General features: G+C 44.2%; 1 protein-coding gene across 6 annotated transcripts in view; it reads right to left on the reverse strand.

Moving 5' to 3' along the window:
• R3HDM2 (R3H domain containing 2) overlaps window positions 1–22,164 on the reverse strand; it is a 136,983-nt gene that overhangs the window by 82,620 nt on the left and 32,199 nt on the right. Inside the window, exon 1 of one of the 6 annotated variants that reach the window (XM_077297719.1) lies at window positions 629–920. The exons of the other annotated variants lie outside the window; for them this stretch is intronic. The gene's annotated coding sequence lies outside the window, so the exon portion shown is untranslated. Of the gene's footprint in view, window positions 1–628; window positions 921–22,164 lie in introns of those variants that run through there. 6 annotated transcript variants of the gene reach the window in all.

Here is a 22,164-nt window from a genome sequence, read left to right on the forward strand (position 1 = left end):
GAGCAGTAACAACCCCTATACACATATGTACATGTTCAGACGATCAGGCTGCACTCGGGTGAGGAAAAGGTAATAAAATGCTGAGTTCACAAGAGGAGCATGGTGTTGCAGGGACAGAATGGCAGAGTTTGGCAGTAGACCATGCGAGCATCTGACGGTGGGAATCCCCTGTTATGCCAAAGGCACATCAGTGACGCCATCCACTAAATGAATGGAGGGAGGGGTGAATGAATGACAAAAATAATTAGCAGTCGTTTCCATTAACCCGCATCCAGCTCCTCCTGCACTCAGCATTGCCCCACAATATGTGACATGATCGTACATTGCAGAACATCCCCCACTGTTAGACATGGAGAATATGTGGCTTGCTGCTGGTTGTTGTATGGTAAAACCTTCGATTTTATAATTAAAGCAAAGCATGGAGCAAAAATGATAAAGTGAGCAAGCAATGGCAACCTAGCATGGAGGGACCCTGAGAGCGACTGCCTCCTCCATTAATTCAGCAGCAGTAGAGCGAGAACCATCAAATGGCCTCTTCTGTACTGACGGAGTTTATGAATGGGATAAACAATCACTGAACATGAAGGCACGGATCGACGACCGCAGCATACAAATCAGTCACACTCACCGTAGGGTGGGTGGGTGGGTGGTGTATGACGAAAATCAGCTATTCCACCCTATGTAGGAGATCATCTTTGTGAGGCGCAGGAGCAGATTGATTTCAGCAATGATTCAGAAGCCGGATTATTTTCTCCCAAAATGCCTCAGATGTCACCCCCTCCCTTCTCGCGTTCGCGCTCCTCGTGAATGGAGTGCTATGGACTCTGGCTGCCTTTCCTTTGCCAAGATAATTGCTCTGACAAGCTGCTCTGAAGCAGGGCAGAGCCCAGCTGTTCCCATCCGCTGTCACACTGAGAGTTCTGCCAATAGTCGCGCACACAGCCACCCACACACGCTCGCGCTCCTGCTCATTCAAAACACTCTTTAATGGAACAACCTCCGCAGCTGCTTAAAGACCAAGAGTACCTTGTGGAAGACTGGAAAAACAGAACACTGTGGGCTGGAAGCCCTGATATGACCACGGCCATCATACAAAGCCAATAAGAGCATCAATAAAACAAAGCACACATATAAAAGACAGGTTACCAGCCCCAGCAACGCACAAGTCTTCACCGGAGGTAAACTGGCAATGATATCCCAATACAGATTACATCCACGTCCCAATAGAACGGTAAATACTAGATTTATTGATCAGACCCTGAAAACTTATTGACATGCATTAATGAACGTATCCATTGATAACCACCTGGTGTTGTGTGCATGAGCGTGCACATTGCTACCTACTGAGCCAAGTGCTGGTGGACACCAGCTCAACCCTCCTTTCCCAATATACACTCCGTGACAGTGTAACTGCAACCCCAAGAAGGAAAAGTCGTGGAAATATGGAAACCACAGGATGGATAGACATGTTAATGATGATTATTAGTGGTTGCACTTGGACAAGTAATTCATCAAGATCCTCTACTGGGAGATCTTTGCCATTGCCAACCAATAATATTCAGAAGTGCTCGATGGGAGACAGGTCCAGAGACGCTGCAAATCATGGTAGCATGTTTGGGCCATGTAGGCTGCTCACAGTAGCACAAGAAACATTAGTCCTGGCGCGCCATGTTGAAAAACAGCTCCTGGGACACTCAGGAGAAATGGATGTACTACCAATTCACTGACCTAATCATTGTAATGCCAAGCTATAGGCCCCGTCACACATAGCGAGATCGCTAGCGAGATCGCTGCTGTCACAAGTTTTGTGACGCAACAGCGACCTCAGTAGCGATCTCGCTATGTGTGACACGTACCAGCGACCCGGCCCCTGCTGCGAGATCGCTGGTCGTGTCGGAATGGCCTGGACCTTTTTTTGGTCGTTGAGGTCCCGCTGACATCGCTGAATCGGTGTGTGTGACACCGATCCAGCGATGTCTTCACTGGTAACCAGGGTAAACATCGGGTTACTAAGCGCAGGGCCGCGCTTAGTAACCCGATGTTTACCCTGGTTACCAGCGTAAATGTGAAAAAAAACAAACAGTACATACTCACCATCTGATGTCCGTCAGGTCCCTTGCCGTCTGCTTCCTGCTCTGACTGAGTGCCGCCGTACAGTGAGAGCACAGCACAGCAGTGACGTCACCGCTGCGCTCTGCTCTCACTGTACGGCGGCACTCAGTCAGAGCAGGAAGCAGACGGCAAGGGACCTGACGGACATCAGATGGTGAGTATGTACTGTTTGTTTTTTTTTGGTAACCAGGGTAAACATCAGGTTACTAAGTGCGGCCCTGCGCTTAGTAACCCGATGTTTACCCTGGTTACCCAGGTGCTGCAGGGGGACTTCGGCATCGTTGAAGACAGTTTCAACGATGCCGAAGTCGTTCCCCTGATCGTTGGTCGCTGGAGAGAGCTGTCTGTGTGACAGCTCCCCAGCGACCACACAGCGACTTACCAACGATCACGGCCAGGTCGTATCGTGGTCGTGATGGTTGGTAAATCGCTATGTGTGACGGGGCCTTTAGTTTACCTGGAATGATAAGAATTCGGCTACAGTACATTATGCCAACCCTCACCATAATCCTGGGAGGACTGGTGACATTCCCACATTAAGGGCTCTTTATGGCAGGGGTGAGGAATCTTTTTTTCTGCCAAGGGCCATTTGGATATTTATACCATCCTTCGGGGGCCATACAAACTCCGCCTGGCTCTGGCCGTGGTTTCAGGACGTAATCTTTCATTGCATGCCCTTCAGTGTTCAGTAGTGAACACCGTGTGTGTGCTAACAGAGCAAGAAGAAATTAGTGAGCTGGTGGCAATCAAAATACAGCTCCCTGCCCAAGAATGCGGTCCCTGAGAATCTGCTCGCGGGGGCCTGATAAAAGGTCAGCGAGGACTGAAAATGGCCCTGTGGCCTGAGGTTCCCCACCACTGCTTTATGGTGTTGCCAAAGAGTCTCCAGACTAATTTCTGGCAATCAAAGAATTCAAGACAAAAGCAGGACTCATTGCTGAAGAGGATAGACCTCCATTCCAGCCTTTACTCGCTCTGCACTATTGAGCCTTTGAGATCATCGGTGGTGTGAGGTCAATGGAATATCTGTAGTCAGCCGTCTAGCTCTTAACCCAAAATTGTGCAAAGATCTTCTGAATGCTTGTGTAGACAGTGTTTGACACGTCAGATTTGGTATGGGACATCGGATTTTACTTGCAGAACAGAATGGATCACTACGTGCCATTCTTCTAATCTGAAAACACAGGTGAGCAGAGGTTTGCCCGCTCACCTCTTTCTGCTATTCCAGTTCAACGTCATTCTCGCAACTATTGGGAAATTCAACTGGAAACAGTGCGGACAAGTCGGCCTATGAGTGTAGTGATCTCAGAGTGATAAACCAAAGTCTCTTCGCTCAAGGATTCTGTCCCTTTCAGTTTGCCACAAGTGACGATAACTGGCACGTCGATGAACAGGAGGCATTGCACAATCATCCCACAAGGTTTCATGCGGCTAAAAAAGCGGCTTTAAATCTAGCTTTTACGCTCCTCCCACATGCCATAGATTGGAACTCGATGTTTGAAAATGTGATCGTTTGCAGATCTTGGAAACAACGGATACTTCCTCAATTTGCATAACCTTACAGCTAGTCCTACTTGATATTGCAATTTCAATGTTAGGGAGTGTATATATTATATCTGCAGGGGAACTTAAAGGGAACCTGTCAGCAGGATTGTGCTCAGTAACCTACAGACAGTGTCAGGTTGGCGCTGTTATACTGATGAAAACAATAGTGGCCTGTGGCGGTTGTGAGAGAGAGAGAGAGAGAGAGAGAGAGAGAGAGAGAGAGAGAGAGAGAGAGAGAGAGAGAGAGAGAGAGAGAGAGAGAGAGAGAGAGAGAGAGAGAGAGAGAGAGACTGATGAATACTTAATCAGAGCATCACATGAAGACCAACCCCCCCCCCCCCCACATGCCGCCTTGGGGCGCGAGCATATCAACTCAAAACGGATAAAGATAAAAAAGCAACCACAAGACGGATTTTATCAACCAAGGTATCATTTTAATCAGTATAACAGCGCCAATCTGACAGTGTCTGTAGGTTACTCAGCACAACCTGCCGACAGGTTCTAATAGGGAATAGATTAATAACTGTCAGAGGGTGGAGAAGACAGACTGGCAGTTACCGTATGTGCAGTAGGAGGGAGTCAAAGACATACACTGCATACGAAGGGTTTTTAAAAAGAACAATATAGCGCACAAAACAGAAGTGGTGCAGAGGGGAAAACAGAAGGGTTGAAAGAATATAAATGTATGTTTGTGGATTGGAAACAATGCAAAGTAGTTTAATATAGCAGCTAATAGCTTTTAGAGATTATTTTTTTTAAATTAACTGTTTTAAAAAGAGTTCTTCTTCGGAGCTTCTAAAATATTATGTTTGAAAAAGAAACATGCCATAAAATACACGGTGTTAAACAAAAAAAAATGCCTACAAGAGACAACTGGGCGGAATTAATGGCCCCATTTTCTACTTTCAGGCTTTCCAACAGATAGACAAAAAATGCACCATATTTTTCACAGTGGCTCCTGTGGACTCAAATTTGGAGCATCTTTACACTGTGTGCAGAATTATTAGGCAAGTTGTATTTTGATCACATGATACTTTTTATACATGTCCTACTCCAAGCTGTTCAGGCTTGAGAGCCAACTACCAATTAAGTAAATCAGGTGATGTGCATCTCTGTAATGAGGAGGGGTGTTGTCTAATGACATCAAAACCCTATATAAGGTGTGCTTAATTATTAGGCAACTTCCTTTCCTTTGGCAAAATGGGTCAGAATAGAGATTTGAGGGGCTCTGAAAAGTCCAAAATTGTGAGATGTCTTGCAGAGGGATGCAGCAGTCTTGAAATTGCCAAACTTTTGAAGCGTGATCACCGAACAATCAAGCGTTTCATGGCAAATAGCCAACAGGGTCGCAAGAAGCGTGTTGGGCAAAAAAGGCGCAAAATAACTGCCCATGAATTGAGGAAAATCAAGCGTGAAGCTGCCAAGATGCCATTTGCCACCAGTTTTGCCATATTTCAGAGCTGCAACATTACTGGTGTAACAAAAATCACAAGGTGTGCGATACTCAGGGACATGGCAAGGTAAGGAAGGCTGAAAAACGAACAACTTTGAACAAGAAAGATAAGATATTTCTTGGCCCAGTCTTGACGTTTTATCTTAAGACTGACTTTTCAAAGGTTTTATGGACTGATGAAATGAGAGTGACTCTTGATGGGCCAGAGGCTGGATCAGTAAAGGGCAGAGAGCTCCACTCCGACTCAGACGCCAGCAAGGTGGAGGTGGGGTACTGGTATGGGCTGGTATCATCAAATATGAACTTGTGGGACCTTTTCGGGTTGAGGATGGAGTGAAGCTAAACTCCCAGACCTACTGCCAGTTTCTGGAAGACAACTTCTTCAAGAGTGGTACAGGAAGAAGTCGGTATCGTCCAAGAAAAACATGATTTTCATGCAGGACAATGCTCCATCACATGCCTCCAACTACTCCACAGCGTGGCTGGCCAGTAAACGTCTCAAAGAAGAAAAAATAATGACATAGCCCCCTTGTTCACCTGATCTGAACCCCATAGAGAACCTGTGGTCCCTCATAAAATGTGAGATCTACAGGGAGGGAAAACAGTACACCTCTCGGAACAGTGTATGGGAGGTTGTGGTGGCTGCTGCACGCCATGTTGATCGTAAACAGATCAAGCAACTGACAGAATCAATGGATGGAAGGCTGCTGAGTGTCATCATAAAGAAAGGGGGCTATATTGGTCACTAATTTTTGGGGGTTTTGTTTTTGCATGTCAGAAATGTATATTTCTAAATTTTGTGTAGTTATATTGATTTAACTGGTGAAAATAAACAAGTGAGATGGGAATATATTTGGTTTTTATTAAGTTGCCTAATAATTCTGCACAGTAATAATTACCTGCACAAACAGATATCCTCTTAAGATAGTCAAATCTAAAAAAAAACAAAACACTCCAACGTCCAAAAATATTAACCCCTTCATGACCTTGGGATTTTCCGTTTTCCCGTGTTCGTTTTTCGCCCCCTCTCCTTCCCAGAGCCATAACTTTTTTTTTATTTTTCTATCAATATGGCCATGTCAGGGCTTATTTTTTGCAAAATGAGTTGTACTTTTGAACGTGTCGAGTACTATGTCTAGTACTATGTCGAGTACTAGAAAACGGGAAAAAAATTCCAAGTGCGGTGAAATTGCAAAAAAGTGCAATCCCACACTTGTTTTTTGTCTGCCTTTTTTACTAGGTTCACTAAATGCTAAAACTGCCATTATGATTCTCCAGGTCATTACGAGTTCATAGACACCAAACATGTTTAGGTTCTCTTTTATCTAAGTGGTGAAAAAAATTCCAAACTTTGCTAAAAAAAAAAAAAAAAAAAAAAGAAAAAAAAATTGTGCCATTTTCTGATGCCCGTAGCGTCTCCATTTTTCGTGATCTGGGGTCTGTTGAGGGCTTACTTTTTGCGTTCCAAGCTGACGTTTTTATTGATGCCACTCTTGTGCAGATACGTTCTTTTGATCGCCCGTTATTGCATTTTAATGCAATGTCGCAGCGACCAAAAAAAAGTAATTCTGGCATTTTTTTCTCGCTACGCCGTTTAGCGATCAGGTTAATCCTTTTTTTTATTGATAGATCGGGGAATTCTGACAGCGGCGATACTAAATATCTGTAGGTTTGATTTTTTTTTTGTAGTCTTATTTTGAATGGGGCGAAAGGGGGGTGATTTAAACTTATGTTTTTTTATTTTTTTAGCTTTTTTTTTTTTTTGCCATGCTTCAATAGCCTCCATGGGAGGCTAGGAGCTGGCACAACTGGATCGGCTCAGCTACATAGTAGGCGTTCATCAGATCGCTCCTATGTAGCTGAATTGCTGGCTTGCTATGAGTGCCGTCCACAGGGTGGCACTCATAGCAATCCGGCATCAGTAACCATAGGTCTCAAGGACCTCTATAGTTACTATGCAGACGCATCGCTGACCCCCGATCATGTGACGGGGTCGGCGATGCGCTCATTTCCAGCCCGATGGCCGTAAGCGGCAGTTAAATGCCGCTGTCAGCGTTTGACAGCGGCATTTAACTAGTTAATAGCGGCGGGTGAATCGCGATTTCACCCGCCGCTATTGTGGGCACATGTCATGTTCAAAACAGCTGACATGTCCCGGCTTTGATGTGGGCTCACCGCCGAAGCCCGCATCAAAGCGGGGGTTCTGACCTCGGATGTACTATCCCGTCCAAGGTCAGAAAGGTTAAGTTTTGATATTTATGAGTCTTTTGGGTTGATTGAGAACATAGTTGTTGATCAATAATAAAAATAATCCTCTAAAATACAACTTGCCTAATAATTCTGCACACTGTGCAGTTAGTTATTGCACTTCTGGTGTGAAAACTTATCAATTAGTGACTTTTTGATTTGCAACAAATTCAATCAATTTGCATATTTAAAAGTTTTCTTCTGTTAAGTTTTCTGATTTTATGTATGCTAGGTTTTTATTGCAATTTTCAAGCCATCTTCTGAAAAATGCAACTTTTTGAACTAAAAAAAAGTTTCAAAATGGGACAAAAAAAGAAGTTTCATTTTGTCCAAAATTCATGAAACACAGAAGCCATTTTGAAGAATCGCACAAAAAGCGGCAACAAAAATCACAAGACAAAAAAAAATAAAAAAATAATGATACAGTCTTTGAGTTTGTCTGTTTTTTCCTCCCAGAGACATAACTTTTTTTTACACTAACATAAACCTAGGAAAGCTTGATTTTGTTCCCAGGATGAGCTGTAGAGTTTTGATTAACACCATTCATTTTACCATATTGTATACTGAGAAATGGGAGACAAAAAAAATGAGGTGCAATGGTGTGAAAAAAAAATGCAATTCTGTCACTTTTTTCAGTTTTGTTTTCAAGGCATTAAATCTGTGGTAAAAATAACCTGGTAACATGATTCTACAAGACATTCCATTTCAATGTTCATGCTTTTTTTTTTTTTTTGATACTTCAGTGACTTAAAAGTGGTTAGCCAGGCATAAGCATTTAAAGGGAACCCATCACAAGAAAAAAAAAATGCTATTTACCCCCACATCTGCAGGTTATCTGCAGGTTAATAGTATTAACCTACCCGGCGCCCGCACATAGCCAAATGCTGAAGGGTGAAAATGAAGTATAAGCTCCCTGGCAAAGTTCCGGTTTCAGCCATAGGGGCGTCACACTAACGGGTTCAGTCACCGCTCTGAGTATGCAGAGTGGTGGCTGTAACCGCGCCCCCGGCCCTGACTGACAGCCGGCCCTAATGCAGGGATAGTGTCAGTCAGGAGCGGGGGAGCGGTTACAGCGCTGTCGCTCTTATTCTCAGAGCTGTGACTGATCCCACGCTGGCACCGCCCCTATGACTGATCCCGTGCCGCCCCTATGACTAAACCGAATGCTGACGGGGAGAATAAAGTTAATTTTGTGCCCACAGCGTTCAGCTCAGTACAAGCGTGGGGTAGGTTAGTAATGCTATTAACATGGAGATTAATCCCATATCAGCAGGTTGTGTTTCTTTCTTGTGTCAGGTTCCCTTTAATGACCCATCTACAGGATAGGTCATCAATATCAGATTGGCGGGAGTGCAACCTCCAGCATTCCCAATAATCTGCATTTTTTTTGTTCTTCAATACTGCAGTAGCTGCCAACAGCCACCACACTTGAATGGAGCAAACTATACCACAATATTTTGTCATAGGGCAGGAATGGGTTAAATAATAGATGGGTAAAAACAAAAAAAAACTACGTACAACTTTTCCACCAAAAAATGATGCATTTTCCACTAAAATAGAGGCACGCAGTACCGAATCCCAAAAAGAATAAAGTTGAATCTTTCCCATTTACATCTCTTCCTGCAGCCACTCAGTATTCAGCCAGTGAATGTTTGCTCGGGAGGAATAGTAAAGGATGCGGCCCCTCAGTGGACGCTGATTGGCTGCAGCAGTCATATGACACAACAACGTCATGTGACCTGCCGTGGGTAGCAGTCCCGTAATCGAGGATATAGATAGCACCTCTGAGGGAGGAGAGTAAGCGATTGTTTTGAATTTTTATGGGGCGCTATAATGTGGAGTGGCCCAGATCCATGTGGGGCTTTTGCCTGGTAGCGTGGGTGTTGCGGGTCAGCCAGGCTGCTCCCCGCGCTGGCATGGTGTCGTCACAGCACTAGTGGCTCCAGCACAGTGCTACACCACTCACCAAGAGCCTCGCACTGACTTCTCAGTGTTTAAAGTGGTAATCAAGAACCCCGTGTTAGGTTTTGAAAATTTAGCTTCGTAATAGAAGATCAATGTATAATATTCGGGAGAGCGGTCCTTGCCTTTCTACAGTTATAGCATAGGAGTATATGCTCTCACAATAAAGTATATATTCTGTGCACCAATAATCTATAAAATGGGGAAGAAGATATGCAAAAACCAGTTATGCCAATGACCTGCTGCGTCTTCAGAGCAGAACCAGCAGCACATGGGGAGCAACCAGTGTCAGCCACATTAGAGTAACTGCACTTGTGCTCTAGCAGTAAATTTAGCATCGCAAAGGGCTATATCCATGCGGAATATCTGCAGCAAGAACTGGATGTCAAATCTGCAGCGTCAGTCAGTTTATAGAATCTCATCCACCACGTCAGTGCTGTAATCCACAGCGGATCTCCGTCCAGATAATCCGGATGCAAAGTCTGCAGCCAATGAGCCACGTGTGCATGTTCCCATGGACACATCCATCACACTTCAGCCTTTGCATTGACGTGACAAACAGGGGATTTAAAATGCGCCCCATAGGTCAGTTTACACTTCAGATTTTCTCTACAATATAATGAGAGGTTACTGTAATGTGCACATGATTTTGGACACTATGATCGTACTCCCAATTGTATTCTTCCCAGATCGTGTACCCTTAAGGGGGCTGTCTGGTCAGATCTATTCAATAAAGGACTGGTGGGGGTCCAATCAGCTGTTGTAAACTCTGGCGCCCGGATGTAAACACATTGAATGGAGGGATAGCCCTAAGCTCCATCCAAAGTGTGGGGGCCACAGCTCTGTGGTTATATATGGCTGCCTCCAAAGCTTATGACAGCCGATTGGCGGAGGTGCCGTGTATTGGCCCACACAGATCACATAACGATGACCAAATCTGAGGAGAGGTCACCAAGATCTTCTGGACAATGTAAGGAAATCAACCAGTCAATATCCATCAGCCCTAAGAAGCTGATTAAAACCTACACATGGCACTAGAGGGCCGGTTCAGCGCATCTCCGGGGCCACATAGTCCCTCTTCTACTGTCTATAAGCGTCCCAGTATTAAGAACAGCAGATGCTAAAACTCTGCATCCACCATGTGCCCAAAGGGAACATTCAGGCATCTTCAGATCCTGATGTAAGACAGCGAAATCTAAATGATCCTTCTATTATTTACTGCAGATGGATGCCTTCCCAGAATCCCCCGCTACGATACAAGCCCCCACATTGCAGGACATGAACCAAATCTGTCAAGGGCTGGAGGCGAGCACGTGGCCCCCCAATAAGAATGGAAAATTATCAATCCTCTGCGCTCTGAACCGTGATAAATAATTCAAAAAAGAAAAAAAATCTCTATAGGTACAGAGAAAAGCCTAAGAATAGCAAAAGGGATTCAGTCTGAGGAAGATGGGTCCCAGAAGAGTATTTTGGGGTGACTGAAGATCCTTGTGTTTTTCCAAAGGGTATCTAAAAAGCTCAGTGTTAAGCCATCATACATCACCATGGTTACACGCTGCGAGAAAATCTCAGGAATGGAAGAGGAGCCTAGGTAAAGGAGCTAAACAATACACATGCAAAATGACAGGAATAACAGCTTCCAGGGGGACAGACACTTCTGCAGATTCTTCACCTTCTCTCTTTATTTCTTATTTTTAGCCCAGAACCGATCGCCTCGTCAGGCTGCTGCCACCTTCTGATTAACAACCTAAATCCCTGTGTCTGCTCTTCTCGAAAGCCTCCGGAGAAAAATTAATTATTCTATCACTTATCTATAAAAGGAAACCACCCCCTTGTCCTCGTGATTTGCCTCGCTCGCCATCGCTTACCCCTGGATCATAGGATTCACTTCATCTGCCATGTTCCAATTCTCCTGGCCCTCAACCGCAGGCACAAATGTGCCATTATTATGGGAATGTATCACACCTCAAAAGGAAAATATAAATATATAGAAAATACATTATCACACGAGCGACAGACGAACTGTAGTCTCCCAATTTCACAGCAGGTAGAACAGGTAGATTTAACGGCTTTATGGCCAGATCACTATCAATTTTCAGATCCATTGTGTAATTTAGAGCCGATTACCATAGAATGAATGTCGTGCACAAATGATGGAGAATATGGATTTCGGACATGATGCAAGGAAATAGCCATGAGATAAAAGACATTCAAATGATGTATTTTAGGCACAAACAACAGAACTGTACATAGGAAGATGTGCTGATGACTGATGGGGGGATACTGTAGCACGTTACCTTCCTATTGATGGCTAGAGCTGGGTAATTATCATATGTGTGAGTAAGACTGCAGGCAACTACCCTCATCATTTCTAGACGATGATGTCAATTCTATACAAAAAAACAATGGAATCTACTCCCCCCCCCCCCCCCCAATCAAGAATCTCGGCACTTGTCCACGGACTATGCATTGTCATCACCATGCGTACTTTTCGCCAAACCTAAGGAGCACCCATAAAGCCATTGACCAGCCATGGACCAGTGTGTCCGTGCCGCAGACATGACTGTGCCTGGTTTCCTGTTGGTCACATACGGTCCGAACCCAACAGTAGAGGACAGTGCTGACGCTTTCCATTAGCACTGTCTAAGTGCATGGAGCAGTCAGGTCCAAGTGGAAACCGTCACACTCAACAGCATATGCCCAACTCTTTATTCTGAAGCTGGAATTGAAGCTGCAAGGAAATAAAATGGAATATTCATGTTTTTTTTCTTCTCTTTAGCTCTGGCCATCCATACTGACCATCCAGTCACTTGTGTTCTACTTTCAGAGGGATAAGGAGAAAATGATGCTGGTGGAGAAGGCAATCTTATCTCTTAAGATCAGGCATACTTACATCAAATACATCCTTTCTTCGCTCCCGAAAGAGGCGTTAGTACACCTTTCCTATACACAAAGACCAGCAAGTTCTGATTTTTTTTTTTGCCAACACAGGTCTTCCTATAATACATGTTTGACAAGTTTTGTGTATCCAGGCTGCTGCGGTCTTCACTAAATCATGTATTAGCACTGCTTCACTGCTGTACCGATTTCCCCTTTAGCAGCCAATAAAGAGATTCTTTTGCTTGTGCTGATAAACAGTGACGAGTATGTGATTTCCTCTGGGTAATACATGCTGGATATATTTTGTGTGCATCCAAGATGTTACCATCATCACTAGCTCTTATGTATCAGCACAGCTTCATTCCAGAAATGATTTTTCCTCCTACAGGCCACGTGGTATCTCTTCTTGTGCACCAGAGGAATAAGTGATTTCTCATCCATTCCCTGCAGAGCCTGCTATGCTGTTCTCTCTCTCTACATTCATAACGCCTTGTATTTCAATCTGCAGCCTATGTCATCAGCTCTCCTTGAAAATCAGGATGATTGTTCCCCATCCACTCTGTGATCTGCCATTTACAGCAGTGTAAGCCTGCACAGTGAAGTAATGTGCTGTCACATCAATATTTGTTCAGGAGGATACCCAATCACTTGCTTGATGTTGGATACAGAGATATACATTTCTGCTTAGCCTTTTGGGTATGTTCACATGCCTGTATTATATGAACTGTATTACGGCCATAAATGATCCCAACCATGGGTATCCTGACCCTAATTAACAGTCTGATACAAAAGTTGTGTGTAAAACAGGCATGTAAGTTAACAAAAAATATATAAAAAAGCACTACAAAGTTGGATTCTTTTTTATTTTCTCTTTTACATTTCTTGTGTATTTTTGGATCCCAATTGATATTTTTTGCAGTCAAAGCATGCCCTAGATGAGTGTTTTTTTTTGTTTTTGTTTTTTTTTTTAATTGTAGGATGGATTACATTCTTTTTAATCTGATTTGACATATTGGGTCAGAAAAATTAAACCAAGTAAAAGTCACGGTCATACTCCACAGAAGTGCATGTAGTGTATAGTGTGATGTGCTGCCGGCAGCTCGTGGTCAGTGAGAGGGGGAGCGTGGTCAGACCCGCTGCCTGCTCATATTAGAAGAGGCAGATCCCGCAGACGCTTCTTGTTTATGCCGCATTCTACCAAGTGTTTATACCAAATTACCCGCTTAACCAATTTTTCTTCGGTGTGTTCCAAGGCAGGTACATCTGCGATACGGACTGACCCAGTTCTAGCACATAGATGACACTCTACCGTATGATAATTGCAAAGCTCTTAAAAATAGTTTGGCTGCTATTTCGCTAGTTCGCATCTCCAAGATTTTTTAGACATCAGCTCAGCATGGATTCACAGATTTAGAATGAAGGTGAAGAAAAGGACAAGAAATACATTTTCTGGGGGTGGGAAGTGTTCAGCCGTTTCCGGTCTTTGAAGTTATTTTATAGGAAATGTTCGGAAATGAAAGACCAGTTACAAGCTGGCAATTTTTCACTCTTATTTCATTCCCAGTGGTCCTGTTTAATGGAAATATAAATATATTTACCAACTTCTGGCTTGTTAACACACCACATTTTGGCCGTGGAATTTTATGGAAGGTAAAAAAAAAAAAAAAAAAAAAAACAGCTGCCCTTTAGGCTGTGTGCACACGTTCAGGATTTTTCTTCACGGTTTTTCACTATAAAAGCGCGATAAAACCACGAAAAAAACGCATACATTAAGCATCCTATTAGAATGCAATAAGCATTTTTTGTGCACATGCTGCGTTTTATTCCGCAGTGGAATTGCATTCCGGGAAAAAAACGCAGCATGTTCATTCAATCCCCGCGATTCCGCACACACAGGAATGCATTGATCCTATTACTTTCCGCATGGGGCTATGCCCACCATGTGGGGAAGCGGATCATGTGTGGTTGGTACCCAGGGTGGAGGAGAGGAGACTTTCCTCCAGGCCCTGGGAACCATATAAAGACTCTCCTCCAGGATGCTTTGTGGCAATGATCTGTGATGACGTGGGTCTCGCGAGACCGCTACATCATCTGGGGTCATTGCCGCGAGGCATTACTGGGAACAGGAGCATTGCGAGGAGAGGGAAGGCTGTGGGGGCCGCTGGAAGGTCAGAATATCACGATTTATTTATTTTATTATTTTTAACATTAGATCTTTTTACTATTGATGCTGCATAGGCAATTCCGGACATGTGCACATAGCCTTACAGTACCAACACAGTGAATGAGACTGTTGAAGTCTCAAGCTGCTTATTTTTCCGTGCAGATTTGTGCCAAGGTGTTTTTTCAGATCTGAACCAGGTCAGTTCTTCTTCTGTCAGTTTTTCCAACATTTTTCACTCACTGCAAGGTGAAAAAAACTAAAGTAATAAAGGTGACTGTTTTATGCAGCATTTTGCTGTTTTTTTGTTTTATGCAGAAAAATGTACTGCAAATACTTAAAACATGTGCACATACAGTCATGGCCAAAAGTATTGACACCCCTGCAATTCTGTCAGATAATACTCAGTTTCTTCCTGAAAATGATTGCAAACACAAATTATCTGGTATTATTATCTTCATTTAATTTGTCTTAAATTAAAAAAACACAAAAAGAATTGTTCTAAAGCCAAATTGGATATAATTCCACACCAAACAAAAAAGGGGTGGACAAAAGTATTGGCACTGTTCGAAAAATCATGTGATGCTTCTCAAATTTGTGTAATTAACAGCACCTGTAACTTACCTGTGGCACCTAACAGGTGTTGGCAATAACTAAATCACACTTGCAGCCAGTTGACATGGATTAAAGTTGACTCAACCTCTGTCCTGTGTCCTTGTGTGTACCACATTGAGCATGGAGAAAAGAAAGAAGACCAAAGAACTGTCTGAGGACTTGAGAAACCAAATTGTGAGGAAGCATGAGCAATCTCAAGGCTACAAGTCCATCTCAAAAGACCTGAATGTTCCTGTGTCTACCGTGCGCAGTGTCATCAAGAAGTTTAAAGCCCATGGCACTGAGGCTAACCTCCCTAGATGTGGACAGAAAAGAAAAATTGACAAGAGATTTCAACGCAAGATTGTGCGGATGTTGGATAAAGAATCTCGACTAACATCCAAACAAGTTCAAGCTGCCCTGCAGTCCGAGGGTACAACAGTGTCAACCCGTACTATCCGTCAGCGTCTGAATGAAAAGGGACTGTATGGTAGGAGACCCAGGAAGACCCCACTTCTTACCCCGATACATAAAAAAGCCAGGCTGGAGTTTGCCAAAACTTACCTGAAAAAGCCTAAAACGTTTTGGAAGAATGTTCTCTGGTCAGATGAGACAAAAGTAGAGCTTTTTGGGCAAAGAAAACATAGAATTTACAGGAGAAAAAAAGAGGCATTCAAAGAAAAGAACACGGTCCCTACAGTCAAATATGGCAGAGGTTCCCTGATGTTTTGGGGTTGCTTTGCTGCCTCTGGCACTGGACTGCTTGATCGTGTGCATGGCATTATGAAGTCTGAAGACTACCAACAAATTTTGCAGCATAATGTAGGGCCCAGTGTGAGAAAGCTGGGTCTCCCTCAGAGGTCATGGGTCTTCCAGCAGGACAATGACCCAAAATACACTTCAAAAAGCACTAGAAAATGGTTTGAGAGAAAGCACTGGAGACTTCTAAGGTGGCCAGCAATGAGTCCAGACCTGAATCCCATAGAACACCTGTGGAGAGATCTAAAAATGGCAGTTTGGAGAAGGCACCCTTCAAATATCAGGGACCTGGAGCAGTTTGCCACAGAAGAATGGTCTAAAATTACCTGCAGATCATTGTAAGAAACTCATTGATGGTTACCGGAAGCGATTGGTCGCAGTTATTTTGGATAAAGGTTGTGCAACCAAGTATTAGGCTGAGGGTGCCAATACTTTTGTCTGGCCCATTTTTGGAGTTTTGTGTGAAATGATCAATGTTTTGCTTTTTGCTTCATTCTCTTTTGTGTTTTTTCATTTAAGACAAATTAAATGAAGATAATACCAAAGAATTTGGGTTTGCAATCATTTTCAGGAAGAAACTGAGTATTATCTGACAGAATTGCATGGGTGTGAATACTTTTGGCCATGACTGTACCTTGAAGTGATACGGGCCTTTTTCTTTAGTGTCAATTTTTACGGCCTTGACCAATAGGATGCAGCTAATATGGTAATTATGCAGAGGAGCCAAAAGACTCGCCCCCCAGATAATCATGTGGGCCACGCCCTTTGTAAAGCCCATAAAAATCAGAACTAAAAAGGCCCATATGTCTGGAATTATACTGAGGGGGCAAAAAAAATGAAAACTCAAGAGGGCCATGGGAATAACATGAAAGCAAAAACTGGCCACTTTTGACCAGGTGGCGGGTCCTTTTTAAGCGGATAACCCTAAGCAAACAGCTGGCTATAGCACAGAAAGCTATAGCCTAGAACACAGGTCTCAAACTCCAGTCCTCAAGGGCCACAAACAGGTCATGTTTTCAGGATTTCCTTGTATTGCACAGGTGATCATTTCATCACCTGCACAGAATGATTCCAGCACCTTGTGCAATGCAAACAAAATCTTGAAAACACGCATGGTCTGAGGCCCTCGAGGAATGCAGTTTGAGACCCCTGGCCTAGAAGTGAATTCCCTTAGGTTGATTGGATTATTACACTGCGGTTATGAAGGTGAATGACTGTCCATCATATTCAATGTCTTGAGCCTACCTGAATGTAAGCTTTGCCTGCTCCTTGAGGCGAGTCGCAAACAGAAGATCCCCCTCTATGACATCAATATGCCCCTAAAGGACATATGGATATGCTTTATATCAATACAGTTTAACAATGCAGACATAATAAACATGCCTAAGCAGAGGACTTGATTTAGTTTTTGCTAACTGATCATGTAGGGAGGGGGTGAGGATACACATATTTTTTTTTTTTTTTTTTAAGTTTTAAAAATCCCAAACATGAATCTCTTTTTGACACGGACCAGTGAATCTGCCTACATGAAGGAGATTGAAAAACCATGAAGAATTTGTCCATGCTGTGCAAGTGAAGTGAATGGTGGCAGCTATGCGGATTATGCTAAATTGCAGAATTCATTGTCTTATTTATGCAAGTTTTCCTAGACGATTCTCTTATTATGGCACTGCTAACAATATTCACCTGCAGATGTGACTGTTGCAGTGAAGAGATGCAGGCATTCGGTGACATTTCGGCACTATCACACGTGGGGTTCACAGTCACTACACCAAATATTTTACAGCTCTACAATCATCTTACGGAAAGTGTAAAATACATGGGAAGATGGGGGAATTTATGTCCGTTTGTAAGTATGTATTTATCTATCACAGTTCAGACATGGCTCTGGGTTACCTTCCAAGAGCTCCTGCTCCACACGCTGACTCCTGTCAGTCATCTCTCCTCCAGGGAAACTGCTGAACCGGGATCACCAACTTGGCTGGCAGGCACATATCAGTTAGTCCAGATCCTCAGACGGGCTGTAGCTCCCCCAATGCAGTGCTCTTGCAGACTGCCTCCACTCCTTCCCATGTGCTCTTCAGGAATCCTACTCCCAGGACTTCCAACCCAGGTTGTGCTATTCAGGAAGCCTACTCCCAGGACTTCCAACACAGGTAGTGCTATTCAGGAAGCCTACTCCCAGGACTTCCAACACAGGCCACTCAGTGCTCTATTCAGGACGTCCGTCCCCACCTCAGACCGTCCAATACACAAGTCTCTAAATGCGCTGAACAGGGATCCGATTATACTCCCAGGATCTCCCAACACACCAGTCTTCCAGATCCACGGCCTCTCAGTACGCTGTTCAGGGATCCGATCCTACTCCCAGGATCTCCCAACAGACAAGCCGTCCAGGAGCTACACACTCTCCATTACAGAGAGCACAGAGCCCATTACAGACTCCATTGCAGGTCCATACACAGGAACCACCACCGACCATGTGTGTCAGGACTCTGAACGTTTTTTTAACCTTTTTTGCACTACTGCCCTTTTCCAAGATGGCGTCTTTGGTCTCATGTGCACTGTGTCTTCCTGCTATAAAACTCCACCCCAGCCTTCAGTCTGTGCTAGAGTATTCTGCCTTGCATCCCTGCTCCTGTAAACCTGTGGGGTGATCCTGCTACTCTGCTCTGAGCTGCATACACCAGTTTCCAGTAATCCTCCTTCATCTGCTGCTCGTGTTTACTTCCATCTGCATTTGCTGGACATGTAAGCTGTTGCTGCTCTGCAAGAACTTGAGATTATTACCCAGGCCTCCCTGGTTGAGCTAAGATATTATTTGAACTGCCTTATAAGCATATCTATCTGTGTTTTTGACTATGCAAGGACTTATTCGTGTCTAAGTATCCTCAACAATAATTGTGCTTCATAGACTTTCTGCGTGATTGCATTTTCCTCTGAAGTTTCCTAGACTGCTAAGCTGCATTTAATATTTACACCAAGTGTTGTCGACTTGAGTTTCTCTCTGCACCTGTTTGAATCACTGTGTGATAATATAGACTTTACCACTTATAAAACTGTGTCCTGTAGTTGTCTTGTTCCACGCAAAGAGTCTCCTGAGTTATCCCCTATAATTATTACAATGTGACCCCACCATGGTCACATTATGTAGTTGTAACCACTCCCATAGATGGGAGGTGTGTGTGGCTAGTTCGACCCACCCAGCTCTCATAACTAGCCCTGTAAGCCTCCCTTGACTAATATACAAACACTTGTGGGACTACAGGTCCCAGAACACCATTACTTCAGGCTTACAGCGCAGACTCCCTCTGTGACACATATTGGCCATATACAGTTCTGCCAGTCACTGTTTCACCATCATTATAACCACAAATATGCCTTAATGCATATCCCGAGGAGCACACACAGCGCCCCCCAGGCTGTTAACAGGGGTCACTGCACCACAAGTGTTTGCAAGCTGTTTGTAATTTTAACCATTTAATATGATGAGAATTTGTTAATATAGACCCCACAGAACAAGCAAAAAGTGAACTGAATATTTGCAACAGAGTTGCACACACCAGGTCTCTTCTTTGAGAAACCGATGCTTAGTTATTCAAGTCCCTTAAAAGAAGCTGTTGGCATGATGGAGCTAAATTTAGTAGGGAGAAGTTGTAAAGCAGAATATTTTTTTTTTTTATAATAAAGCCACTATTAATCTGGATATTTTTTATACAGAAAATCTCAAACTCAGAACACCCCCACTCTAAAAATAGAAAGCATCAAGAGGGATCATTTTCAAAGATCTAAATCACCATTATCTGTGCTCTTAATGCAAAATTAAATACCGTATATACTCGAGTCTAAGCCGAGATTTTCAGCCCACTTTTTTGGGCTGAAAGTGACCCTCTCGGCTTATACTCGAGTCAGTGTCGGTGTGGGGTCGGCGGGTGAGGGGGAGCGGCGGCTGTGATATACTTACCTGCTCCTGGCGCGGTCCCTGCATGTCCCATGGTCTCCGGGCAGCGCTTCCTGTGTTCAGCGGTCACGTGGTACCGCTCATTAAAGTAATGAATATGCACGCATATTCATTACTCTAATGAGCGGTACGTGACCGCTGAACACAGGAAGATGCCGCCGGCTCACGGAGACCATCTGACAGTGAGACGCTGCTAGGGACCGCGCCAGGAGCAGGTGAGTATATCGGGGGAGGTGAGCATTGCGCGATAGTCACCTTCCTCGTTCCATCGCTGCGCGCTTCTCTGTCTTCCCGTCCTCTTGCAGTGACTGTGCAGGTCAGAAGGCGCGATGACGCGATTAGTGTGCGCGCCGCCCTCTGCCTGAACAGTCAGTGCCGAGGATGGAAGACAGAGCAGCGCGCAGCGATGGAACGTGGAAGGTGACTATCGCAAGTGTCGGGGGCCTGAGCGAAGAGAGGCGAGTATGTGATTTTTTTTTATTTTAATCGCAGCAACAGCAAATGGGGCAAATGTATGGAGCATCTTATGGGGCATATATGAGGAGCATCTTATGGGGCATAATGTGTGGAGCATCTCATGGGGCCCCTAATGTGTGGAGCATCTCATGGGGCCACAATGTATGGAGCATCTCATGGGGCCACAATGTATGGAGCATCTCATGGGGCCACAATGTATGGAGCATCTCATGGGGCCACAGTGTATGGAGCATCTCATGGGGCCACAATGTATGGAGCATCTCATGGGGCCACAATGTATGGAGCATCTCATGGGGCCACAATGTATGGAGCATCTCATGGGGCCACAATGTATGGAGCATCTCATGGGGCCACAATGTATGGAGCATCTCATGGGGCCACAATGTATGGAGCATCTCATGGGGCCACAATGTATGGAGCATCTCATGGGGCCACAATGTATGGAGCATCTCATGGGGCCCCTAATGTGTGGAGCATCTCATGGGGCCACAATGTATGGAGCATCTCATGGGGCCCCTAATGTGTGGAGCATCTCATGGGGCCACAATGTATGGAGCATCTCATGGGGCCATAATGTGTGGAGCATCTTATGGGGCCATCAACCTTTATGCAGCATTGTATGGGGCAAATGTTTCTATGGAGCATCTTATGGGGCCATTATTAACCTTTGTGCAGCATTATATGGGGTATATTTTGATATGGATCATCTTATGGGGCCCATCATGAACTGTATGGAGCATTATATGGGGCTCCTGATTCAATATGGATATTCAAAAACACAACCTACTGATGTCTCAATTAATTTTACTTTTATTGGTATCTATTTTTATTTTTTACATTAACCGGTAGCTGCTGCATTTCCCACCCTAGGCTTATACTCGAGTCAATAGGTTGTCCCAGTTTTTTGTGGCAAAATTAGGGGGGTCGGCATATTTACCTCGTTTCGGTGCGTCTCAGTCATCAGCGTCCTCTGGCTGTGACGCTCAGGTCAGAGGGCGCGGTGACGTAGTCAGTGCGCGCCCTCGGCTGAACGTCAGTGCTGAAGACGGAGCCGCACGAGGAGCAGGTAAATATTGAAAGTGCCGGGGGTCCTGAGCAAAGAGAGGTGAGTATGATTTTTTTTTTTTTTATGGCAGCAAAAGCATATGGGGCAGTGACTGTACGGAGCATCTGTATGGGGCCATAACGATTGTGCAGCACTATAAGGGGCAAGTGTCTGTACGGAGCATCTGTATGGGGCCATAACGATTGTGCAGCACTATAAGGGGGAGCATCTTATGGGGCCATAACATATGTGCAGCACTATAAGGGGCAGTGACTGTACGGAGCATCTTATGGGGTCATAACGCTTGTGCAGCATTATAAGGGGCAGTGACTGTACGGAGCATCTTATGGGGCCATAACGCTTGTGCAGCACTATATGGGGTAAGTGACTGTACGGAGCATCTTATGGGGCTATAACGCTTGTGCAGCACTATATGGGGCAAGTGACTGTATGGATGATCTTATGGGGCCATAACGTTTGTGCAGCATTATATGGGGCAAGTGTCTGTATGGAGCATGTTATGGGGCCCTTATTACCCTTTATGCAGGATTATATGGGGCATATTTTAATATGGAGCATCTAATGGGGCCCATCAAACTTTATGGAGCATTATATGGGCCTCCTGATTCAATATGGATTCAAAAACACTTAACCTACTGATGTCTCAATTTTACTTTTATTGGTATCTATTTTTAACTTTTGAAATTTACCGGTAGCTGCTGCATTTTCCACCCTAGGCTTATACTCGAGTCATTAAGTTTTCCCATTTTTTTGTGGCAAAATTAGGGGGGTCGGCTTATACTCGGGTCGGCTTATACTCAAGTATATACGGTATATGGAAAGACCTAGTCAATGACCTGAATAGAGCCGGGACCACAGTCTTAAACATTACCGTTAGTAACACACCACGCAGTCATGACTAAAAATCATCCAACAAGATCCCCCCTGCACGCGCCAGCACATGTCCG

Source organism: Ranitomeya variabilis, chromosome 3, assembly GCF_051348905.1.
Source record: "Ranitomeya variabilis isolate aRanVar5 chromosome 3, aRanVar5.hap1, whole genome shotgun sequence".
Taxonomy (NCBI): domain Eukaryota; kingdom Metazoa; phylum Chordata; class Amphibia; order Anura; family Dendrobatidae; genus Ranitomeya; species Ranitomeya variabilis.